Here is a 20,447-nt window from a genome sequence, read left to right as displayed (position 1 = left end):
AAACCGACAAAAAAAATTCATTTGTAAGCTAAGAACGTCCAGAAAATGGCCGAAAACTTTAATTAATAATAAATGAATTTAGCGAGTTTATGTTCGAAATTATTGATTTTTAAATTAAAAAATCAATTTTTAACAATAATTTTTAAATAAAAAAATTAAATTATAGCAATTTAGAAAATATAAATAAATACAGTAAAACCCGTGTAAAACGGAATCGCACGGTAGCCGGTTTAACAGGTTTCCGTTTCGAACAGGTTTATTAAAACACGGAAAATCGCTCCGTTCCGAATAATTTTTCCCGTTTAGACAGGTTTTTGTTCATATTTCGTTTTGGACAGGTTTTAGGCTACTTAACATAAAAACAATGCTAAATTTATGTTGCAAACAGCCGAAAGTTTTACTTAATTAACAGAAAAATAAACTTTAATTCCCGAATTTAGTATTTTAAACTTAAAATTCATTTTTAGCAATATTTTTAAGTATAAAAAAAATCTTAATTATAGCAATTAAACAGGATGAAAAAACACAGAATGCATATGAAGTGTAAGAATAAACCTATCTTCTTTACATTCTTTTAAAGTTCAAAATAAGAAAAAAATGAATAATAATGATAATATATATATTAAAAAAAATTATAGAAAAGTTGAATAAAAGAAGTCAAATAGAAAAACTAACAGAATGCGAATATTGTCAAGATTCAACTTATTTGGTAGTCAACTCTGTTCTTCACTATCTTCGACCAGGAAATGAATTTCGCATCTTCCTCTTCTTCTTCTTCTTCTCCTCCTCTGTGTCGTCAAAAGTTAAAATATTTTTCAGGTACGATTCTACAAGTCTGACAAAAGAAACGTTATTAAAAATCAGAATTCGAACGTCATTAAAACTTCGCAAAAATTCGATATAAATTCAAATCTCGTTTTTTGACAAAGAAGAAACTTCAATAATAAAGTCTCTGCTTGTGAAATAATAAAAAAATATATATACTAGAAAGAGGGAGAGGGTGAGAGAAAAACCGATTCTCATCGGTTTTTTTTTCTTTTTCTTTTTTTCCTTCTTTCTTCCTCTCGACTTAACTATTTTGTTAGTGTAGAAAAGTTTAAATGCAATCTATACATTAAAAAATGGATAATGCACACGCTGAGTTCTTGTAGAAGAGAAAATAAGGAAAATTTCTAACGTGTTCCGTGTTAAATTCGTCAAAAAAAGAGGAAGATTTATATTACAGAATATAAATATTATTTTAAAAACTGACACCTAAAGATATATCACGCTCATTATCTAGCTTGATAATTTATAGGTAAAATGATGTTTCTGTATTCAACAACGTAGAAGAGAAAGAGAGATCAAATTTAGATTTAAATCATAAAAAAAGTGCCATCAGAAATTGACGAAGAAGGGCTATTTTAAGTTATTTTACAGAAATGATGTCATTAAATCGTAAAATCCCGACGTAGAAGCCAATACAAACGATCTAGAGAACATAGTAGGGTGACATCTTCTTATTGACGGTGGGACAATCTGACCTACCTCAGTTATCCGGGTTGGGGAATATATCAACCTTCTGTGACACTAATTGTTAGAAGGCAGGAGATTAGTTTTCACTGTGATTACTTCCTCAATATCTAGGCACAATGGTTCCGTGATTTACTGGCTCCAATCACGTGATACCCAATAACATTATTTTGATTATTTAATTAAAATATGGCTTTTGGGAGTTTACATATTTTAAAAAAAAAATAAAAATTCGTTCATCCCCCCTCTCTATATTTTTCTCATCTTAATTATTTAAAGCGAAACATTTCACGAATTTAGGGTGTATTTTATTAATATTTGATACAATTTGTTCGCGGGATGTATATATTTTCTTATTGTGGATTAAATATATAATTTAATTACACCTTTAGCAAATATATTTTAATTATTTTTGATATATATATTAAAGACAATGTGTTAAGAATATTTATAGATTTTTAATCTTTGTTCTTGTATAATCGTTAAAAACTTTATTTATACTTATTTGCATAATCTAAAATAATCCTTTAGTAAACATTAAAAATATAATAAAATTGTGCTATTTTTATATAAAGGAAAATTAGGATCCTGTTCTCTTATACACACTTCCTATTGAAACAAATTTTCTGCATAATGAAAGGGATTAACTACACATCTTGTCACATAAAGAATTATACAGAATATTTAATTTAACCAAGATATTTACAACTAAATTTATATAAATTACACTTCAGAGACATTATCTAAATATAATATTACATTAAAAATTATATATATATATATATATATATATAATTTTTTATATATAAATATAATATACAAGTTATTTTATGCTCTTTATCTTCTCATTACTCTTTATGTAAGTCGAATATTTGCTTAAAATCCAAATAAATGTTTTATTTAGTTGAATTTTTCTTAAAAATAATCATCATAGAATATATAAAAGTTAAATAATGTACATATTATGGAAAAAATATGATAAATATTAGAATAAAATGTGTTTGAATATGTTTGTTTAGTGATTTACATCAAAGGTTTATAATAATGATAATTTTTTCTAGATTAAAATAAACATTTAATTATAAAATATATCTTATAGTAAATTAAATTACTAATTATATTTATAATGTATCAAATATATTTGTTTATTTCTTGTTTCTTTTATTTAATTAATTAATTAATTTTTTAAAAAATAAATTTAATTAAGTAAAATTTAATATTATCATTTTAATTAAAATTAATTATTATATGAATTGTTAATAAAAATAGAAGCAATAGAAGACATAGAAAATAGAAATGAATTCAATTTTTTTTTTGTATACGTTTTAATTATAAATTACAGTTGGAATTAAATATTTTCTTTTATAAAATTTTCTTATTTATTGTTGTAAGTAATATTTTTATTTAATGATAATAAATGTTTTCTTTCATTTTAATATGATTAAACATTATATATAGGCCTATATATATAGTAAAACCTTTTCAAAGCGGAACCTTAATAAAACGGAAACCTGTCTAAACGGAAAAAATTCTTTGAAACACAACGATTTCCTGTGTTAAAAAACTTGTTTAAAATGGAAACCTGCCAAATAGAAAAAATATTAGATACCGTACTAGTCCGGTTTACAGAGGTTTCCCTATATATATATTTTATATTGTGTTGTAATTATCTACCTATTTTTCTCTTCTTCTTCTTCTTCTTCTTCCATTTTTAAAATAAATGATCAAATATTTAAAAAAAATAAAATAAAAAGACCATAAAAATAAACCCGAATTCGATCAAATCAAAAAAATAGTATACTACGATATAAATTTATTAAGAATTTATAACATAATTTTGATACATCATAAAAAATACAAGATATAAAAAATAAAATAAACTTTCCAATAAATCAATTTAAAAATTAACTGTTATGAAACTTATTATTTATTTATTTATTTGATTATTTTTAAAGTAATCTTTAATTTAAAAAAAAGTTAGTTAAAGTATATGTGTGTTTGTAAATATCAGATTTATTAAAGTATATGAGAGTTTTTTCCTATAGAAAAAGCAAAAAAATTAAATTTAAATTTTTGAAATTTCTGTCTTAGGAAAAAATATATTTTATTTATTTATTTTTTCTTTTGGAAGTTTCTACATATCAGAAACCTTAATATCCATGTATACGAATGACTTGTTTTTATAGAAGGTTAATCTTAACAGAAAACACAAGCAGAATATTAGTCAGTACGTTAGTGTAAACGTCTCCTTTAAGTAAATGAGAACTTAGCTCCTGTCACGTGATTAAATTTACTATTTTCTAAATAAATATATTTGCATAAAGCGGTAAACTCATACTTTTTTATTTTTAATTTCTACTCCGAATTACACACACACACACACATATATATATACACGTATGTGTGTGTGTGTGTGTGTGTGTGTGTGTGTGTGTTTGTATGAATTTTTCTAATTTAGACGTCGAGCAGTTTTAATTATTATTTTAATAAATATGCTGTCAGAAGAGAGAAAATGAATAAATGCAGTACTTATGAAATATTTTCCTCATATTTTAAAAACTTCTAAAATACATATTTAATAATGTATAACTGTAGTAAGTGCCTAAAATTTAATTAAATAAAAATATAGCTATTGCAACGATTTTTCCCTTCAGGTTAAATGGTTTTCGTATGTGAGGTTATCATAATTAATGCAAAGTTATCATAATTAGTATAAATCACGAGTTGGAAAGTTATAAAAATTAGAACAAGACTTTTTTTTAAAAATTAAATTAAATATTTTTTTGTGAATTTATAGAAAAAAATTAAAAAATAAATAAAGCTGTGATTTACAGTACAAACGTGCATCTTATCCTTAAGATATTTATCATCTCATTCATACTTTTATCTCCTTTAATTATAAAATTTTAAATATTTACAAGATATAAAACTGTTAAATATAGTTACAATTCTAGCATGAAGTTATTTATACGTAAATATATTTAAAAATATCATTAAATTGTATATAAAAATTGTATGTTATTACTAGTCACTACAGCATTTAACTTAACAAATTCTCATAGTGACAGGTATACAAAACTCTGGAAAAGTTTTTAAATGTTTTTCAGTAATTTTAATGTTTATCCCTGTGCATATTTATATATATATATATCTATAAATCATCGTTTGGAGATTAAAAATCTAACATATTTCTCTCAGCAAACTGTCATAAAGTAATCCCTTTTAATGTTTTCCATTCGTCACACCCTGTCAACAAGCTATATTTTCCAGAGCTTTATAATTTACGTCATCTTTTCTCCATCTAGTACCTAGTGACATTAGAAGAAACGTCTAAGCAAACACTTACATACTTACAGATATACATTGCCTAGTAATTTTCTGTTTCGGTGATTTTCTCTTCCACTGTAATTAAGGAAGAACCATTTAAAAAGAAATGAGACCATTCCATTTTACTAAAAGTTACGGGGAAGAAGGAAGTATGGATGCCTTTAAGTATATATAAATATATATATATGTGTGTATTTTTTTCTTTCTCCTACTCTATCTATTTAATTTCTTTGCGTTAATTAAAGGTTATTTTCCTGTTCGATTTTTAATTGTGACAGCAGTTAACCGAATATTGAATGTGGTTGTGGATGCGTTAAGATGATAACATTACAAATATTCTATCTTCCACAAATTTTCACTTCAAATAGTTCTATTTTCTAATTGAATTATTAATTTGTTAACGTACGCATGTATTAATTCTATTTAAATTCATTTAATTTAAATTATATATATATAATTCGAAAGATAACATTTGAAAGTATAACAGATTCAATAGGACTATATAAATATATATTCCATCAAACGATCGGGAATATAAAAGAAATTTATAAATTTAGTTATCATTTTTTACAATTTGTCACTCTCTAAAGGTGAAGTAAAGATTAATGATGCTCATAATTCTTCCAATAACATCAATATCTGTAAAATATGCTAGTATCGATGGAAAAATCTGTCGACAGATGTCCGCGATGATTCTATCCCTTCCAAAAATGTCTTAACGATTACACTATACTGTTATAATAGACGTATTATGTATAACAATAAATCTATATGATGTTGGATAGAGTAGACGTATAATTTTGGAGAAACTCTACACGTTAATAGTGATGACACGTCACTAATTTTTTCCTTTAAAATGTTTTACTTTTACATCCAGGACCTCTCGGATAAGGCCTTTTTGAAAGTAAAGAGAGGCCTGGACATGTTTTTGAGTCTGTCGATATATTTAAGAACATAAAACAGCGTTAAAAATCGACAGAAGTAAAGATTTTTTTTCTCTTGATAAATGCGAGGGAATAAATAACTTTTGTCAAAATTTTTAAGACCTCATAAGACCTTAAATCTAGTCCTATCACACGGCTATATTTACTGAGTTTCAAATAATCTTAAATTAAAACTGTGATTTAAATAATACTAAAAAAAGTGATGTTAGCCAAACGGTCTTTTTAGTCTCCCTGTAATAGGATCTTCCAAAATATAAAATATTAAAATTTCACATTTAACAAAGAATTTTTTAAATAATAATATTTTTTAAAAAAAAGCTTATATTCCAACAAAATTCTGTCAAAATTTCTGGAAAGAGTAGATACATTATCGGCCTACATTCATCATTTATATTGGATAAGTTTTAATAGCGTTACAAAATTCATTTCCTCTCTAGCTACCTTATTTTCCTCTCTATAATTACAGGAAATTCATGTAAAAGTAAAAATATTGTATTTCCAAAAATAATTACTCTTTCATTTAATACATGAAACAGCTTACTGTCTTTCCAAAGTCATACGATTACAAAAATTAATTAAAAATAAGAAAAAAAAATATATAATAATATTAATAATTTTAAATAAAATAATAATAATAATAATAATAATAAAGGAAAAAGTTTCATATTTTCGTCTTTTATTTGATCGAAATGTTATCCGTGATGTGAATTTTGATGAATGGAAAGAAATCATTTCAAATTTATTCATGTACTGTGTATGAAAAATAAGACTCTAAAAATGACTACAGAATATCAATACATAAAAAGTTTGAATAAACTGCAATATATATATATATATAAAACGTTAATAAAATTATTTTAAAAAATACGTTAAAACTTTTTTTTTCAAATATAAAATAAAGGATCGTTCGTTTACGTATTGAAAGTAAGGCATGCCGTACAGACGTGTTATATATACAGAGAAAATCAAGTACAAATGCTTTAAATTCCAGAATTTATAGTATAAGCTAAGTAAGATATAGTTTGGGGCCTTGCCTTACGAAGGGCCTCGTTCTATTCTTAAAGATAGTTTATACATAATGCCTTATTATGTGGTGGAGAAAGGGCCTGTTGTGTGTTGTAGTTTAGGCCCACAAGTCTAAACCGGCTGTGAATATGACATGTTATAGGTTATAGAGAACGTGTGTATATGCCTTGTATTTACATGTTGTGTATAAGGTACTGTATAGTATGTATATATATATATATACGCGTGCTGTAAATAAGATGTTCTCTATAGAGAACGTGCACATTGTATATACATTCAGGACCGCCAGGAAGAGGGAAACTGGAAATTTTTTCCTGAGCTTGAAGAAAACTGGGTGGTTCCTATCCCTATAAATTAATGCTATTTTTACTAAAACATAATAAAATTTTAAAAATTACATTTTATTAATAAAGAAACATTCTACATATTTCATTTGTTTAAAAAAATGGCAAAAGGGGCCCGCTCTTCCCTAGGCCCTATACAATTTCTCGACGACCTTGCATATATATGTCCTAAATAAGGAAATAAGGTGTATATACGTATATACAATATTTGTGCTGTATATTCCTTATTCTCATGCTGTACGGAACGTGTACATTTGTATATATTTTATTACAGTAATACATGTGTTAAAACATAAACGTCTCAAGCATAATGTAACTCTCAAGCTGTCAAAGCATGTTATATAAAGAATGTGTATATAGGTATGTTTACATGCTGTATATAAAGAATATCTCTTTCACATGTTGTAAATAAGACGTATTGTACTGTACATAAAGTATACATATATATATATAGGCCTATAGGCCTACAATTGTATCAACGTGTTGTAGGCCTATACAAAGAATCTCTCCTTTACGTGTTGAATATTAAAATTTAAAATCTTACAACAAATTATATTACATTAAAGATTAAGTTTAAAGTTGTTGTATTACATTATATAATGTGTTGACTGCATAAATTAAATCATTATAATTTATTTATAAAGTTTAATTGCATAAGTTCATCATTAAAATGATTAACTGTTATGATGACTTAATAACTTTTTAATGATTAAATTTATTCAAAAAAAAATAAATTTATACATATATAAAATAAACATAAATAGAATATATAAATTTAACATCATAAAAATTAAATGTAGATAATTACATATAATAAAATCTATATAAATTTTTAAGTATTCAAATTTAAAATTTAAATGAATTTTAGATTTAAAATTTATTAAAGAACAAAAAATTTATTAATAATAATTAGAATTAATTTAATATATACAAAATTAATTATCGATTAAATAATTATAAATTATAATTATTTCAATTTCTTTCTTCGTTAATTAATTATCATTAAGATTAACAACTTAACTGTAATTAAAATTATTATCAACTTGCGAAATTAATCAAATTTCTGTCTTTGAAAATTTGTAATACTTGTAAATAAAATTAATTATTATTAATAAATTAATTATCTTTAACTGAATAATAATAATAATAACAATAACAACAACGACCCACTAAACCCAATATAATAATGATAATAATAATAATAAATTTAAATAGGAATTTTTAATAAATTATTTAAAAAATTGCTTACAAAAATGAAATAAATTTTTAAAAAATTTTATGCCAAATTTAAATATTATACTAATCCATAATTCATATAATTAAACTTTCTCCTAAAACTTAACTTTTCCAATTAAACGAAACGTGCATGATATATGATTCATCATATAAAGAAGTTAACAAATGAAAATGAGTCATTTGCAATTAAGAAGGAAAAGTCACTGGTTAATTAATGACCTATGTAACTAACTAGAATGTAATTAGTATAGAAAGACTAATTGCTATCCTGTTAACTCTAAAATATCAAAGATTCCATTTAGAAAACACTAAAAGTAAAAGAGGAAAAAAAAATTTATCTACATTTTCTTTTCGAAAATTAATTAAAATTTAAAATTTTATTTTAAAGAAAATGTATATGTGAATGTTATCGTTGATAAATTTCGTAATATTATAAATAACTTCAGCTTTTGAAGAAAGTTTCTCCTCCTCTTCCTCCTTCTCCTCCTCGTCTTCCTTCTTCTTCTTAAAAATTGAGTTCAATTGAAATATGCAAAAACTTTATTCAACTCTGCGCCTATTACTAGAAAACTTTGACCGTCGAATCACCAACTTTCCATCAGAATCATTCTACAACTCTCCCTTAGGAAAGGCGCAACTACAACCGTACAAGTTACTGCCTAAGGCAACCGTTATCTTCACATTTCTTCTCCTAGGCTCTACCACTTCGAAATAACATCACACGCAATGTACAGCATCTGTAAGCAGTTGGAAATCCTCTATTTGCTAGCATGGCATGGTGTCTGTACCAGCAATTCCCCTCCATTCATATCCACCCCTCTCTTTCTACTGCGTTTATTGCTACGATGGCTGCAAAAGGCATTTCTTTATAGCAGATTCTCAATGGTTACCGTACAACCGCTTACGTCTTCTGCCCTTCTATACTGTGTGAAAGATATAGGAGTGAACGTAATTTATGACCGCAACTCTCCAACCACACTGAAGTGGAAAGGAAGAAAGGTCATTAAGAGGGGATGCGCCAATGGACATAGATTTCTTTACTCATCTAATACATGGTCAGGCAATCAAGATAAATATATCGATGGATGTATAAACATCAGCCTCCAATATCTGTTGCTGAGCCCACATATTTTTTTTTCTTTATTTTTTTGAGAGGGAGACAATTCAGATATTTGCGGTGGATTCTTTCCATTTAATTTCTTCTAACAGTTTCGATAAATTTAAACCGTGTTTTCGATAAATTTAAACCGTGTTTTATAAAAATTTACATTTAAAACATTTTATAATTTAAGATTTAACTCTATTTCACCATTTAATCAAAATTCGGTTCGAGATTTTACAATCGATAGCAATTCTATTTAAACTTGTAATTTGTGATCGTAAATTACAAGCCTGTACTTTTTTTAATGGTAGTTTATACTAACTTGTTTCGAAAATAACGTTATAAAATCGTTATTTTCGAAAACAGAAAACGTAAATTACGTCATTAATTTCAGTAACGCAAATTTTAAATTCATTGGATGTAATCTACACAATCACATATCGAAATTTCATTATTACGTTGTAGCTTTCAATTATTTTTATTGTAAATTACAACGAAACAAAACCGCAATTTCTAATCTCTTTAGTAAATTTAAATTGTTCCTAACACAAATTACTTTTTTAAATTTTTTTTTACACTAAACTTTCATCCTTTTCAACATTATAAATTTATAAAAAAAACAACACGTATTTATTTCTTAATTTTACTTTTTAAAAAAATATATAAAATCTATTCGATTTTTATAGATAATAAATAAATCAATATTTTATAATGCCACAATTATTCTTTTCCACTCGAAATAATTCGAATCGCTTTGCACCAACGTATTTAAATCAGGAAAATCTTCGCTTATTTTTATTTATATATTAATTATATAATTATAGAGTGGAGTAAAACATTTTTTATATTAAAATTTCTAAAATAAATCAATTATTTTATAGAATTTTATTGGGCTAGAAATATATTTTTCCTCCCACTCTAAATAATTCGAACTGCTTTGCTCCAATGTGTTCTAATTCGAAAATCCTAGGTTACTTGTAAAATTTATAAATTCCCTAGATGATGTAGAACTGGTAAACAACATTAGTCGAGTTGTCTGGAATATAGCTATCCCCTTTAATACTTTAAGAATTCAACTTGTTTATGTAGTGTATGGCAGTAATGTATTGAATAAAGCGTAGTGTTTGTTTAATTAACAGATTTAAAAAGCATGCTGTTGTTGAATACCTTTGGTATCTATTCAGTAATTTATTTATTTAGAAATAATTAATGATATGTATAAGTTACGGCGTATAATTTCATAATGAGAAATTGTTTAGAAATTAAATGAAGTCAACAATAAATATACGACCAAATTTTTCAACAAAAGAAAAGATTTATATATTTGTAAACTCAAATGTCTAATGTTTACTTATCTGTTTTCGTGCGTTTAATATTAATTTTATTTGTTATTATTTTATTTTATTTTTTTCTCTTTTTAATATTTATTTCTGAATTTGTACGGTATTTTGATTTTTATTTATAAAGGTAAAGGTGTGTATCTGTAAAGAGTGGCCCTAAAGCCAGTTAATCACTGTAAATTATGTTCAAAGTAAGAACTTTTTTGTTTACAATGCTTTGAAAAATTCGTAAACGTACTCTAAACGAAACAAATCACAGACTTATGGGCCACCCTCGGGCCCGAATTTACACGTAATCTAAACAAGCTGGAGCCTAGGGCCTCGCGTTATAAATCTATAGCTTAAGGCCTCACATTTTTACATGTATCATCGTTTGGTGGATGTTATATGTTATAGCTTAAGGCCACAGCGAGTCTAAGTCCAGACCTCGCCATATCATATACATAGGCCTATATATGTGTAATATACATATATATATTACGTTTATCTTCTGTACAATTTAGTACAAATTAATAGACTTTTCTGTATTTCTCTCCTATGTTTTAGTAATCAGTTATAAGATTTAATTATAAATTTATATAATTTATAGTGTTTATAAAAATATAAATAAACGTATTAATTAAAAATTATTTTCAATTATTTTTCTATATTAGATTAACGTCGACAAACAACCACACCCACGAACAGGAGTTACATAGCAAATTAATTTAATTTATTTAATATTGTATCTGTAAAAGTTTACTTTAATTTTTGTAAAAGATGTAAATATTTTCTTTTAAAATATACAGAATTAATTTATTATAAATAATTTCAACTTTATTTATAACTAATTAAAGTTGAAAGCTTCAGAAAAATGAACAAAAACTTTGAAAACATCATTTTAATTCGATCGTAATTTTTAAGAGAGGAGAAAATACATTACAAAAATATTCTTTGTGTAACAAAGGCAGAATGTTTTCCTAAATGAATTTATCACCTTATTGATTATGTAAAGAGAGTCTCTCTTCTCTCTCTCTCTCTTCTTGATAATTAAAACATTGAAGTGTGTTTTAGCAGATTCTTTTGGGATGTAATACACCGAATCATTAATTGACAATTTTTGTATAGAAAAATGAATAATTTTTAAGCAAATATTAAATTGTTTTATAATAAATTATTATACAAATAATTAATTAAAAAAAAGAATGATTGTGTAAAGGAGTGTTTTATTTATTTAATTTTTTTCCCTGTGTAAAACTCCATTATTTTTCTCATTTTTAATTATCTCTTTCTTAATTTCAATCAATAAAAATCAAGAAATATATAATTTTTTAATAATTAAAATTATGTTAAAATATTTATTATGACAAAAGCTTTAATTATTTATAGATTTTTTTACGTTGCTTTAAGTTACAATAGGCATATTATTTTTATGAAAAATACGGAATATTTATACAAATTAAACGAATAATTCGGATGAATAACATGGAAATAAGCTATTTTAAAATGAAAAAATGTAATTTTATTTCTCATTTCCAACCAAAAAAAATGAAATTAAGAGTTAAATTTTAGTTTTTATTATTATTAATCTCACCACAAACTTATTTAAGGAAGCGAGTTATACTTTCCCTAACGCTCTTATTATATATTTTATTTAATTAAATTTTAGTTAAATTTCGTAAATATAAATACAATACTTTATTTAGTAACTATTCGTTTATACACGTCATTACAATTTGTATAAATGAAACGAAGATGCTTATTGGAAACGATACTCACAGAGTGGAAAACTCACAAATGATTTTAAAACTCGAATTTTAATTAAAATCTTTCTAATTTTGACATCATTCCTCCTCTTTAAGAATCTTACCGATAAGAAAAATATATAATATGCAGATTAGATAATTCTTTATGCACTCCGTTAAGGGAGGAAAAGCCATTTCAGCATTTGAGTTGCCAAGGAAAAAAAACTATAAATAAATAAAATAAAATAAAACAAAAATTAAAAAATTGCGATAATTGAAAATTTTCTTGAATAATTATCTTAAAATTCCTTAATTAAACCGGAAACCAAGCCAAAAATCTTACTTTGGTAACGTGGCGTGGTGCAATTAGAATTTAGAAAGAATTCTTCGACAATCATTACTGGAAAGAGAAGGATGCTAAGAAGGGAGGAGGAAACATTAAAAAAATGATGATAATAATAATAATAAAATTTCCATTGTTGGAAACCATTTAATAAAACAAAAATCTCTAACAAATCGACCATGTTTTACTGGTATATCATTAAAATATTTATATATTAGTAAAGGTAAAGTGTATAGTGTTCTTACTCAGTTTAGCATCCATACATCGTTAATCAGAAGTTGAATATCACCTATCCGGCCATCATTGATTCTACATAGATGCTTAGAAATAATGTTGTTGGTAATGATCGAATAAATTGCTTCTAGCGCCTTTAACGCCATTAGCCTTAATAAGTTGGCCACAGCTGTAAAAATATTTGTAAGACTGGAATGTATCCTCTTTTACGTGCTTCAAATTCCTGCTTAAAAAATTCAAATTAAAAAAAAATGGTTAACATCAGTTAAATTAAAAAAGTTACCATTAAAAATTATCTAAAATTTAAAATTTAAAACTATCGAGGCCCTAAGATGTAACAAGTAAGAGGCTCATTCCCTTCTCTTCTTGGACGTCTTGTGTTATATATAAGCTTAGGGCCTCGCGAGGCCCTAAGCTTACGTGTAAATCCAGCACTGATTATAACAGAGATATTAATTATTAATTAAATTTTATATATTTAAAGGCATATAATTTTAACCACTTTCTAGGAAAATATGAACTATTTACGCGTAAACTGCAGCTGTTATAGATTTTTAATAACGTTATTAAACATTAAAACGATGATATTGATCGTTATTCTATATAAATATATATATATATATATATAAATTCTTTTTATATGCATAAATTCATGGTACTGTACAGTTCGATACAACGTCCACAGATGGCGTAAAAGGATAGATGTAGTGTTATAAAATATTTAAAAAGATGGAGAAAATAATTGTAAAAATAAATAAATAAATAAATTATCGAGTGCATCCGCAGGAAGAGGAGCATCAGATCACTAAACCATCAGAAGAAATCCAAAAGGATCCATTATCCTCTTGCTTGTAAGAATGTAATCCTCATTTCTCGTCCACATAGCACATTATTCTCTAATAAATGACTACAGCGTTAATAATGTCAGGAGCTACAAATCAAACCTATCCCTGGTAATGTGCACAATCACTTTTTTATAACCACATAAAGCTACTTAGAGGTACACTTAGAGCAGATGGGGATTTCTTTGACATACAAATCATTACATCTCCTAAACAATTAATATCTCTCATTTTTGCCCTATTAAACAGTATATTATTCATTATAGGTGCTCTAATTTTATCCATCTTGGCATCAAATGGGATTAAGAAAGTTACCCAATTCGTGTTTTGATGATACTTTTTTAATTATGTTCATTTTCATTATCTTTCTCCTTTATTAATAAGGATAATAGACGTGAATTATCATTAAAAAAAGGGAAAAAATATACGTTATTACTCATAATTTAAATGGAGTATAAATTATTATTTAATCCATTCTCATCTTGGTGATTATTTTCTTCATTTTCTTCACTTAAATTATCTCGGTTACATCTAAAATAATTAACATTTACACGACGAATTTTCAGACTTTTCTAAATTTATTATTAGTATTTTTGTTTTTTTTAAAATTCATATCTAATTTATTATTATAATTTACTTCAATTATTCGAAAATGTTACTGAGTGTTTACATAAATCCCTGCATCATGCACGAGAAAAATGCCTCGAGATTTAAGCAATTGTTAATTGAAGTTATCGTCTAGAAAATAGAAAATATATCAGAAATATATGTAAATTTTAGAAAATAATCGATAAATACTTTTTTAAAGAAGGCAAAAAGTTTGGCAGGATGAGGCACAGAGTAGATTTCTTGCAGTGAAACATCCAGATTATCATGAACGATGGGGTCTTATCTGCTGTCAGCTGGTAGGCATCTGCTGTCGATAGGAAGGAGTTGAAAATCAACCCTGGGGTCTATTGTGTGGTGCGGCCGCAGTCCCCAGGAGGACAGACCAACGACAATCAGCTGTCAGACCAACTTACTCAGCACTACGATCCTACAGCCCTGGAAGGAAGTAGTCGAACACTTTATGAAACCACCGGGACATTTTAAATTTTATTTACTATACACAATCTTCGGAAATGATCCCAAATATATATATTCTCCACAATAGGCATTGTGATAGTAGGCGAGCTACTGGGAAACGTCTTTGTCGAAAGTTTATTTTAATATCATCCAATATTGATCCGAGAATGGAGTTCGTTGATTGTTTCCATTGTTGAATTGATTTACAACTTTGAATATTGTTAAACTTGAAAGTGTTAACGGTGTTAAGAAATTCCAACTTCACTTATCTTAAGCTTAAATTCACACATATTTGACATAGAACTTCCATTATAAATATATTTAACATTTAATTAATGCTATTTATTGTTTTAAAAACTTCACTACTGCATTCTTGTATGTGAAACCACAAATATGGCGGAATTACAACATTTATTTTAAATTATAAGTAAAGTTTACAGTCTATAATTTTAAACTGTATATTAAAGAATGTATTTTTTAAATATATTATGAGTTTAAATTTACATATTTGCTTCTTATTCTAGTTTTATTTACTAAAAAATATTAACAAAACTTTCTTTATATTTCATTAATTTTACTTCTTATAAACTTGTTAAAATACTAAAAACAAAATATAAGATATTTTTTAAGTTGTAAAACTATTATTTGATAATTTAAACAATAATTTAAGCATTGTAAATTCGATAAAAGCATCAGAAAACATCACAAAACCAAATTCCTAGCACGATACGAAGAAGGGAAAAAAAGAACTCTCGGATAATCATATTAAACCATGAAAATCTACATAAAATTTGTTATTTACAATATAAAAAGAATACAAAAATAAGAAGAAAAGTGTAAAGAAATCAGCCAAGGAGATGCATCAGTATGCCATCGATTCTCGCAAAGCCAGTACAATTCTAGGAACAGCCGTCGTTATAAAAGAGCGCTGGGGGGTAAGAAGTGGTAAAGGGGGGTTCAGTAACACGTGAATGTCACCCACCCCGTAGCGGTAAAAATATTACACAATAGGTCGAAATATTTCGTTGGAACCTGTCAATATGGCGGCCAAGTGAAGATCTCATTTATCACATCAGAGCTTGGCCCCACTCCAAGCATACTCGGAATCGATGGAACTATTCAGAAAACGTTGGGAAATCGAATGGAAGGACTACGTTTAAATTTCCACTTTGGAAGCGAAAAGCAACGATATCGACTGTATGGTACACGGTAACGGGTGAGAATAATGACACTAAGAACCATGTAGTTTTTCTTGTAAACGGTTGTCGAGTCTGCTCAATGTGGTCGAAGCCAATGCATTGTCTACATTTGGATGAATCGTTTCGCTTTCTTCCTTCTTTCCCTCCACCTTTTTTTTTAATACTTGATTAATATTTTTATAATCGATCCCCCCTCTCGAATTCGTCCCTTAAATATGATATATCGAAAGTGGAGCGGGTGAGTAATTTGTCGAGAGTTTTATGTCGACCAATGGCGCGGAGATAAAAATAAACACGAAAATTGAGTCGTCTTATCAAATTTTTCTATTGGTTGGCGCAGTTTTCTATTGGTTTAATTTGGTTTCTATTGGCGAAAACGAGAGTTTTTCTCGTCTTATCCTTTATTCGGATGAGATTCGGATTTTTGAAACGTAAAAATGCCATATTTTTTCTCTTGTTAAATCATATTTTCTTCTAAATTTATATAGTTTAATGGTCGATTTTATTTTCTACGGTGTGAAAATTGCCAAAATTTATTTGTTTACAATGACGTCCAGATATTTTTTTTTTGTGTGTATTGTTTTACAAACTTTACCTACATTTTACATTAAAAATGAGTGTTTAAACTAATAAATCTAGCATAACATTTAATAAAACGGCCACCTCTAAACAACAACCAGTTTTTCTCTTCCCGTGAGTGGCCGTTGTTCAAAGGTTCGACTGAAATTTAATTTTTCTTAATACTTAAGTAATAATAAAAAATATCTGAATAAGTTCTGATTTTATGAGCAATTTTTTAAAAGATAATTTTAAAATGTATTTTTTTTTTATGATTATAAAATAAAAATTAGCTTTTCGTAGAGTTTAGATAACTGCTGTCAGGAATTCTGTTTTTTCTTTATTCAATTCGAAACTGTTCCATTCTTTCTACGGTGTTAAGTAAATGGAACTTTTGAAGAACATTTTCTCTAGTTAAGTAGTCAAATTTCACAAGAAAAACTCTATAATCACGTAGAGTTAAGATAGATTTCTGCATGGAAGATATCTTTTTTCAAATCCCTTTCTCTCCTTTTTTCATAATTAGAATCTTTTATTCTATCTAATATTAAATTTTGATTAATCAAACATTCACAAAGATATCAGATAACAACAACTTTTATAACAACAACTTTTATCCCTCCATTTAAAAAAAAAAAATTTATACAGTAATAGCTTTATTGATCACAATTAAATTCTTTAAAGAAATCAATTTTATTTTTAATTCTTTTTTTTAAGTTTAGCATTTTATCGATAGTGATACTATAGCTATAAAAGCGGTTATAGGTACAACCTGAAGATTTTCTTCAAAAGTTTCAACTTTTTTCGAGTGTACTTCGACAAACTTCAATCTTTCGTTCTTGAAAAGAATCTATAAAAAATGTGGGATGGAAATATAGAAGAAGAAGAGGAGGAGGAGGAGGAGGAGGGGGAGGAGGATCTCTCTTACTTTTTCATATTGTTGCAAGAACTTTACGTAACTGCAACAGTAAAATCTTAAAACTAAATATATTTCTAACAATTTTAATTATAATAATTAATTTTTTAAATATTTAAAAATATAAATTTTTTCGGTTTACTTTTACGTGCAGGAGTATTTTAATTTTAATTTTTTTAAGGATAATCTAATAAATAAATTAATTATTTAAAAAAATTGTTTAATAAATTCTTGTTTATATAAATGAGTATTTGTTTTTTATTATATTTTAATTAATAAATTATTTATTTTCATTTAAATATTTTTAAATTAAATATCTTGTATACAGAATTTATTTTAATTTTTTCAATGAAATTTTGTAATTTAAAAATGTTTTTTTTTTTTTAAATTAATTTTTAGTATTGAAATCTCTAGATTTTTCTTAAATATATATTTTCGTAATTAATATTCTCATTGTAAATACTTTTAATAATTAAAAAAATATTCTGTGCATTTTTATATTAAGTATATAATTATTTTTATTAATATAATATTTTAAAAATAGGAATAAATCTTATGTATACACTCAAACTTCTGAACAAAGGACACTGACAGTAACGTAGAAAAATGGCCGTTGTTTGAAGGTTATTTATGCGCATTTCGTTCAAAATTACTGAAAAAAATTGCCGAATTTTAGAGATGGCCTTTAGGAGGTGGTCGTTATTGGAGGTTCGACTGCATTCTGATTTCATAATTATGTCATATTATGATTTTAATGCGTCTCTTTCATATTAAACATGCCAATTTCAAGTATGCTAATGTCATATTAAAATTGTCAATTTCAAACACACGTTGATTTCAGATACAGCATGCTAATTCAAACATGTCGCTTTCAGATACGACATTGTTGTGTAACAGTCATAAACATATATCTACATTAGTCTTATATATATTTTCCAGTAAAGGATAATTAGTACCAAACAACTAGCATAGACTCTTTATAGTTTGTTTACAATGGAAACAGCTTATTAAATCTGTACTAAACAACAAACATAAACACTAAAAATAAACCTATTAAACGTTAATATTTTACTTCAAATTTCTATTATATATGTATATTAATTATAGTTTTCTAGAAGAATAAAATGCTCTCGTCTCTTATTTCAATTGAATTATTTGCATATTTTAAAGTCTTTTAAAGCCATAATATTTTGAATATACATAATATACATATAGTAAAACCTGTTCAAAACGGAAACCTGCCTAAATCGGAGGGAAAAAATATTCGGTTCACACAAGTTTTACTGTGAATTACAATTTTCTATATACTTCTAGAAAAATAAAATGTCTTCTTTCATTTTAATTGCTTTATTTGTATGTTTTCAAGGCTTTTAAGGCTTTATTTTTCGAAAAATACCTTTGTAGTAATTAAGAAAAGTATTTTATGATTTAGCCAAAGGGCAGAATTGTGACGGAAATATGAGTTTTCTATCAGTATCACCCACGAAAAAAGAAATTCAATAGAAATATTGCCATCGATGATATCTTATAAGACTTCTATGACAACCACATCCTATATAGATAGATAACAGACATCTTACAGTTTTACTATTTCGTTTGTCTTAGATAAGAAACAATAACTTTATAGATAATAACTAACAGATCCGCATCTATACTCATTAATTTTCGAAATCAACACTTAAAGATTATGGTCTATAATTAAAAAAAAATTGACTGAAAGCACTTGAAAAATTCATTTAAAATATAAAAGATATATATAGTTTTATAGATTTATAATCATATAAAACGAGAAAAAAATTTTAATTTACTTTTTCTGAAATTTTTAATCATATTTTTAATTTATTTAATTTAAAATATATGCTATCGATCTCAAATTCGTAGTGTCATTCCCCTGTAAATCATACTTTTCCTGATAACAACATAGTTATGCCAGTCATCCGTTGTGGGAAAAATTTAAAATCGAAATCACGTGACTTTCTTTCTAGATCAGAAGTTTATATATAGTTAATTGGGGTCTCCTGTCCCTAAACTTTTTAATATATGGTCTCGTCTTTAATCTACTAGAACCGTTCTCGAGATTAAGGAAGGACAGACAAACAGACAGATGGTGGGAATTTATAGGTCTACATTTTTTTTTAAAACTTTACCAGCCATCTATGGAGTAGATTTTACACTAAAACAGAATTTTTTTTTTCTTCCTCCCTTCTCTTTCTTATTCAATATTCTCTCTACTCACTTTTATTGATTTTAAAGTAAAAATTTCACTTTTAAATCTTATCTACCCCCAGGATACATTTGTTTATTGTTCTTTGTAAAATAAATGTGTTGAAATAACTCAACAGTTTGGTTTCTGTAGATATTGATAAGGTACAGGAGTGATGCTGACGATATCCAGACATTATATTTCCTTTCTGGAGGAAAAAAAATTGCAAATCACATTAAGTAGCGGCTTTTCTCGGATAAAGATACCCAGACGATTGGATTAAATCTCAATTTTGCAAATTGAACAAGTTCCTTAATCAGATTTACTACAAATAATTTACCGGCTCTTAAATCATTACCAAACTGTATAAAAGTATTAGATAATATTTATTTTATTTTTATAAGAATATTTCAAATTGATTCCCCCCCATTTCTAATATATATATATTTTGAATAAATAAATGAATATGGAATCGTTTCTGTCTGTATTCTTTTATGCATACGAAATTTGTCTTTTAAGTTCTCTAAGAATA

The 20,447-nt window shown here is 26.2% G+C and overlaps 1 long non-coding RNA gene across 1 annotated transcript in view; it reads right to left on the bottom strand.

Annotated features, from left to right (window-relative positions):
• Positions 1-516: 516 nt before the first annotated feature.
• The window catches only part of LOC136977098 (uncharacterized), a 41,123-nt gene continuing 21,192 nt past the window's right edge, over positions 517-20,447 (bottom strand). Inside the window, exons 2-4 of the long non-coding RNA XR_010881030.1 lie at positions 13,144-13,355; positions 12,899-12,972; positions 517-835 (exon numbers count right to left, since the gene is read on the bottom strand). This is a non-coding gene — a long non-coding RNA (uncharacterized lncRNA). The remainder of the gene's footprint in view (positions 836-12,898; positions 12,973-13,143; positions 13,356-20,447) is intronic.

This window comes from Centruroides vittatus, unplaced genomic scaffold (genome assembly GCF_030686945.1).
Source record: "Centruroides vittatus isolate TY-2023 unplaced genomic scaffold, ASM3068694v2 contig_439, whole genome shotgun sequence".
Taxonomy (NCBI): domain Eukaryota; kingdom Metazoa; phylum Arthropoda; class Arachnida; order Scorpiones; family Buthidae; genus Centruroides; species Centruroides vittatus.
This window is presented reverse-complemented; position numbering and strand designations above follow the sequence as displayed.